Genomic DNA, 6184 nt, shown 5'->3' with positions numbered 1-6184 from the left:
CCCAGAGCTGAAGCCATTATTGAAAGCAGTGGTGGGGAAAGGGGTGGGAAAGATGGCCCATGAGAAACAGCTAAGTCAGCAACTTTAGTGAGCTTAGGTAAGTCAGAAGCTGGGCGGCCGTGTGTGACTTTCATTAATCATCCTCTTCACACCACATCAACACAAGTGATGACTTTTGTCTGCACCTCCTGCCTCCAGTGCCATGATATATGGCTTGAGAAGAGTCCCCGGCACTAATTGTTGAAGAACCCAAAAAGATGAATGCTCACATCCTGGCCTGTGAAGGAAGTGGGAATCATAGCGAGGGGGTGGATGGGCTCTACAAATCTGTGTTGGTTTTGGTCTCCCAAGCCTGGCCTGGCTGTTCTCCCCATACAGGGGCCTGGCAACTGTTAGCCAGCAGAAGAAATAGCCCTTATGTATAGATTTGTGCCCCCTTGGTTGCATGGCTCCCTAAGAAGTCAACAGGAGAGGAGGACCAATGAGGGCAAAGTTACGAGATCAAGCAAAACAGTGAGATTTGGAACCCCTCCTCTGTGCAACCTTTCTGCTCTTTCCCTGACTCTCCACCCCAACAGAGGGCTCCAGGTGAGGATGTGTTAATATAGGCAGAGACGAGAAATTAGATCCAGAGTCTCATTTTGCCATTTCCTGCACCCTTGGGCAAATTATTGATTCTTTTTCGTTTTCCCATGATTTATAAAGTGATAATCTCTTGTAGCTGTATAGAATTGTAGATGTCACAAAATAGCTCTAATACTTATTAACTAATATGAGATTCTCAATTCTGTAAAGTCTGGGGGGATATAATTATCACTGTTTTACAGATGAGAAAATCCCCACGATTTGGAGAATTCAAGCCATTTGTCTGAGGTCATAAGGCTAGTAAATAGAGATGAAATAAAAATTCAGCTCTTCGTTTCTTAGTTCATAACTTTTAAGAGTCTCTTAGGCATTCAAATCTAACTCATTGACATTGAAGTTGAGTAACCAGTGACAACCCTACCAAGGAAAGACTTTCTTAAAAACAGAAGATGAAGGAAGGGCATAAAGACTATGGTTGACTGAAAAAGGTGAATCCTGTTAAATTTCTTCATTCATTGATTTTACAGGGTTTTTTGAGCACCCGCTTTGTGCTGTGAATTGTTCTAGGTATTTTATGTCCCATGGCACCTAAAGCTTGAAATAGCTTTGTATGGTAGGGAATAAGACCTTTCAAGTCCTGCAAAAGTTCATCACCCCATGTGGGTATTCCTTGTGGCTAGTGACCACATCCTAGGGGGTCTGTGGTTCCTAGAAAAAGCCATGCCTTTGTTCATGCTGTTCCCTTCATGTGTAATGTCCTCCCCTCAACTGGCTGCCCATCTACCTCTACTCCCCTTTGAAGATTCAACTCGAGCATCACCATGGGTGAAAGCTTCCTTGATACCTCACCACTTCTCACAGAATTGACCAGTGTGAACTCTGAACTCTGCAGACATTGTCACACTGTAGTCCTTCCTAACACTGGCTCATACATCTGTCTTCCTCGCTCTGAGTATCTTGATGGAAGAGATAGTATCCATTCAGAACCTAGAAGCAATCCAGGGACAAGCATCATTAACATTTTGAAATTTTTCAGTATATTATTATTTTTTAAAGATTTTATTTATTCGAGAGAGAGTGAGCGAGTGAGCGAGTGAGCGAGAGAGCGAGTGAGCGAGAGAGTGAGTGCAGGAGCGGGGGGAGGGGTAAAAGGAGAGGGAGAAGCAGATTCCCCCCCTGAGCGGGGGACCCGATGAGGGGCTCTATCCCTATCCCGGGACTCTGGGATCATGACCTGAGCCGAAGGCAGATGCTTAACCAGCTGAGCCACCCAGGCACCTGAAATTTTTCATTATATTATTGTCTAACATATACTTAAATACATTATTTTTCTAGATCTGAAGTCATGTGGTTTTATTTTCTCTTTTCTAACAAAGATGGATTTTCCCCTACATTTTAATGGTTCTTAAACTGGGACATACTTTACAACGAATATTACATTATTATTATTAATATTATAGTGTGTATCAACACCCAAATGTGATGTTAATTTGGCTAGTGAGTCTTAAATTACTACCATCTTGAATGAAAGAATACTGTGTGTGCATCTGCGTGTGTGTGCATATACTGTATTTTCCCAAATACGTGTGTATTATTTTCTCAAGTATACATAAGTGTATATATATATTCATATATTCTGTAATGTATAGTAGACCGCATAATATTATATTGTGAGCATTTTCTCATGACAGTAAATATTCCTTGAAAACATAAATCTTAATGGCTGCCTGGTTTCCCACTCTATGAATGAGCCACACATTCTTCGATTACTATTGGCCCTTGGAACTGTTTGCTGTTTTTTGCCAGTATATGTGTGTAATTCAGTGATGAACATCTGTGCGCGTATATCCGATTGCATCCTTTGATAAATCCCACAAGTGCATCACCCACTCAAAGACAAACACCTGTGTAGGCTGTGTGTCCAGGACACGTTGCCTGAGATGGCCTTCCCCAGTCCCCACAGCCTTGGTCTGCCCCAGCGCCACCTTCGAGGGGACAGAGAGAGATGAATGGTAGTTAGAGACCCCTTGGTGGCTGCCGGAGGACACTCAAACCTTCTTTTGCACACCAGCGACTTTAAGAAACGTATTCAGTCTTTTATAAAAGAAATGAAAAAGTAAGATTTAAGCACAACTGTTGCATGGCATCCCTATCTTTTTTGTTTTATTTATTTAAAAAATGTATTTATTTATTTTAAAGATTTATTTATTTTAGAGAGAGAGTGAGCAACCCCGGAGGAGGGGGGCAGGTGCAGAGGGAGAGAATCTTCAGCAGACTCTGTGCTAAGCGCGGAGCCTGACAGGGGGCTCCATCTCACAATCGTGAGATCAGGACCTGAGTGGAAACCAAGAGTCGGACACTTAATGGACTGCGCAACCCAGGCGCCCCAGTGTCCCTGTCTTTGAACCGAAGTTACTTGAGTCCTGAAAGCCACAGGCTCGGTGTGGTCCCAAACTCTGATGTGAGGCAGGTATGGGAGCAACCCATCCAGACTGATGTGGACCAAGGAGAAATAATGAAACAAGGGAACAGCAGCTCAAGTTTTATGAAAGCATGTTCCATTCTGACTTTTAAACATTAAGTAAGCACCTTCTGTGTGTTGGCAGTGTGCTGGCTTTGGGAATGGAATGATGAGCAAGACCCAACTGTTACCTTAAAGAGGCTAAGAGACGAGCGGGGGTGTCCGAGGGGTAAGCGCATGTGTTTAATAAAGTATCATGACTGTTTTGTTGGGTTGACAGATGACGGCAAGGGCAGGTGGGAGGCACAGTTCATTGCAGGTGAGAGAAGAGGAGGTTCGGGAAAGGCGGAGTGAAGCTGGAGGGGAGACTGGAAAGCGGAAAGGTGAACAGAGATTGCTGAAGAAAGGTGATTTTCTTGCCTCTTTCGGCACTACCGAGAACCAACTCCCCTCAGCGTTTTTCCTGAAGGCCCAATTATGCTGTTTCCAGGGAGGACACTTTCATATATTTGTCCTCATTTTAACACCCTGGCCCGAGGGGAAATGCAGACCAATAGCTGCCTTTTTTTTTTTTTTTTTTTTTGGGTTGGTCAATGAGAGTAACCGGGCAAAGCTCAGAGGCTGGGATGACACTAATTATGGATGGCTCCTTCTTGCAGGATGACAGGATTGCTCCTTGCCCAACATATTTTTGTCCTGTAATAATTCAGTTTTGCTAAGAAGGCAGAAAGGAAGAGAATAACTTTCTGGAGAGTGCCCCTGAGATGTGGGAGCAGATGTGAACATGAGTCTGAACGGTTTAATGAGCCTGTGCTAGGGGATCACACCCAGTAATTTACAAGGACATTGATAAGACCTTCCTCATTCAGAGGTCACTTCTCTGGCCACATGGCTATGTGACAAACATCTGAGAACCAGGAAATGGGCGCAAAAAGACTCAGAGATGTCAAAGCTAATGTCGAAAAGCCTGTGGACTAAAGCAAAAATGCTTCCTGGCTTTGGTGCAGAACTTATTTTTTCTTACTTAAGAAACAGTTCTAACTTGGCAATCTGGTTTCCCAAGACATAGCAGATTAGATACAGAAAATCAAAAGTGGGAAGAGGAAGGGGGTGCAGGGTTCAGCTCAGGCAAGCTGCATCAAATCCAGAGGCCCTGGCAGAGAACTACTGGGAAAAAGCAGAGAAAACTCAGCAAGGGGCCATTCTCTGGCATTTCATGCAAGGACTACAACGAGCTATAGGTCACTGATTCCCTGTGGCTGTAAGGTGCAATGCGTGATGACCCTTGGTCACTGAACAGGACTAAAATTATATTTAGTGTCCTTAGTTTACACAGCCCAGAGAGGTGAGACACCTTTCTTTTCAAATAGCTAAGATATTTAATTTATACTTACAAAGTTTTTTTTTTTTTTAAACTTGGAAAAAGCATTTATTTGAAATTCCTCTTTCTTAGTAAAACTAGGTTAACGAAATACTAGTTGGGTGCCTACTGTTTGGCGCCTGGGTGGCTCAGTCGGGTAAGTGTCTGCCTTTGGCTCGGGTCAGAATCCTCTGCCCCTCACCCTGTTCCTGTTCTCTCTCACTCACTCTCTCAGTCTCTGTCTTAAATAAATAAATAAATAAATCTTAAAAAAAAAAAAAAAGGCAGCTACTGTTGAGAGGCAAAGGAGAAGTCGTCTGTGTGTAGGGAGTCTATGGGGCATGAGAAAAGGGTGAATTATGGCTCATAGAGTTTTCTAGGGATCACAGAGGGACAACAGTTTGGAGATAACACCAGAGGTCAAGTCATGGCGGGCTCCATATGGCAAGGGGACACAGTGCAGGGTGTTAGCAAGGGGAGTCGAGTAGACAGATATATATTTAAGAATAATCATGTTGACCATCACTGGAGGGAGTGTGGCCTGAGTGTACTAGACATTTGACCATTCTGTCCATTCTCCAGAATGGCTCCTTTGTTCCTGGATAGAGTGACTTGAGAGATACCCATTTCTTCACTTGTGGTCTGATCAGTACTTGGGTGAGTTTGGATACCCATGTAGGCATCATGACATGGAGCTCCATCCATTGTGGGTCCTGTTACCTTGGATAAGACATTTCTCTTCCTGAACCATCCTTTTTTGATATCTAATATGGGTACCATAATTCTTGCCCTTCCTTTCTCATATGACTTTTGTGAGGATCAAATAAACAAGGGATGGAAAAGTGCTTCATAAAACAAAGTTCTCTTCCCCCCCCTTTCCCCCCTGTAAAAAATATCTTTTGCAATGCCAAGTCCTGAGCCGGGCATAAAATAGTGTGATAAACAAACTTGACTCACCGAGTTCTGAAATGCTACTTGGATCTTATGTTGGATAATCTTGGTCTGCCATCTACAACCACTTTCCGTCCTTCATTTGCTCTGTTCCAGGATACTGAATTCAAGGAACTGTATCTCCTGGGCTCCCTTGCTTTCCACCTTCTGGTTGGGTTTTGCCAAGGGAAGGAACTAGCAGGAGGCCAGAGGGCAAGAGAAGGAGAGAAGCTAGGGTATCTTGCCATGGTTTGTCAGGAGCTCTGTTCCACCACGGAAGTCTGCAGCTCTTGTTGGGCGGCCCCGTCCCATGATTTAACTCTCACTGGATTTTGGAAACCCATCCTCGTCAAGCCTCAGTGTGCCAGTAGCTCCCCACTATTGTTAGACTCTGAGCCTTCCACCATTTTTTTCTGGTTCTAACTCTGCTCACACCTTTGAAAACAGTCCCTTCATGAAACGGTCTTCCATTTCTCTTATGAGTATGTCTTCTGTCTTGTGATATGGACTCTAATCCATGCAGATGTTATAGGACCTTGTCTAATATCTCAGTTCAAATTCATAGGAACTATTAAAAAGGCTTCTTTTGTGGTTGAACTTTCAACCAGTTTCAACCAGGTTGGGGCTTCTGTACTCATCTTCCAGTTCTCCCTATGTCCATTTTATTGGAAATGTGTATAGTCTATTCTAAAAGCCCTACCAAACAAGTATCCTTCTCTTCTTAAACATTATTTTAAAAAAAACTTTATTGAGGTATAATGTCCATGCAAGAAAATGCATCTATTTTAAATGGACAGTTTGTTTCCCAGAGTCCACAGTCTCAAACTGAGGGCTTCGGGGGGGGGGGG

This window comes from Ursus maritimus, unplaced genomic scaffold (assembly GCF_017311325.1).
Source record: "Ursus maritimus isolate PB19 unplaced genomic scaffold, ASM1731132v1 scaffold_9, whole genome shotgun sequence".
Lineage (NCBI taxonomy): Eukaryota > Metazoa > Chordata > Mammalia > Carnivora > Ursidae > Ursus > Ursus maritimus.
Note: the sequence above shows the minus strand (reverse complement) of the source record.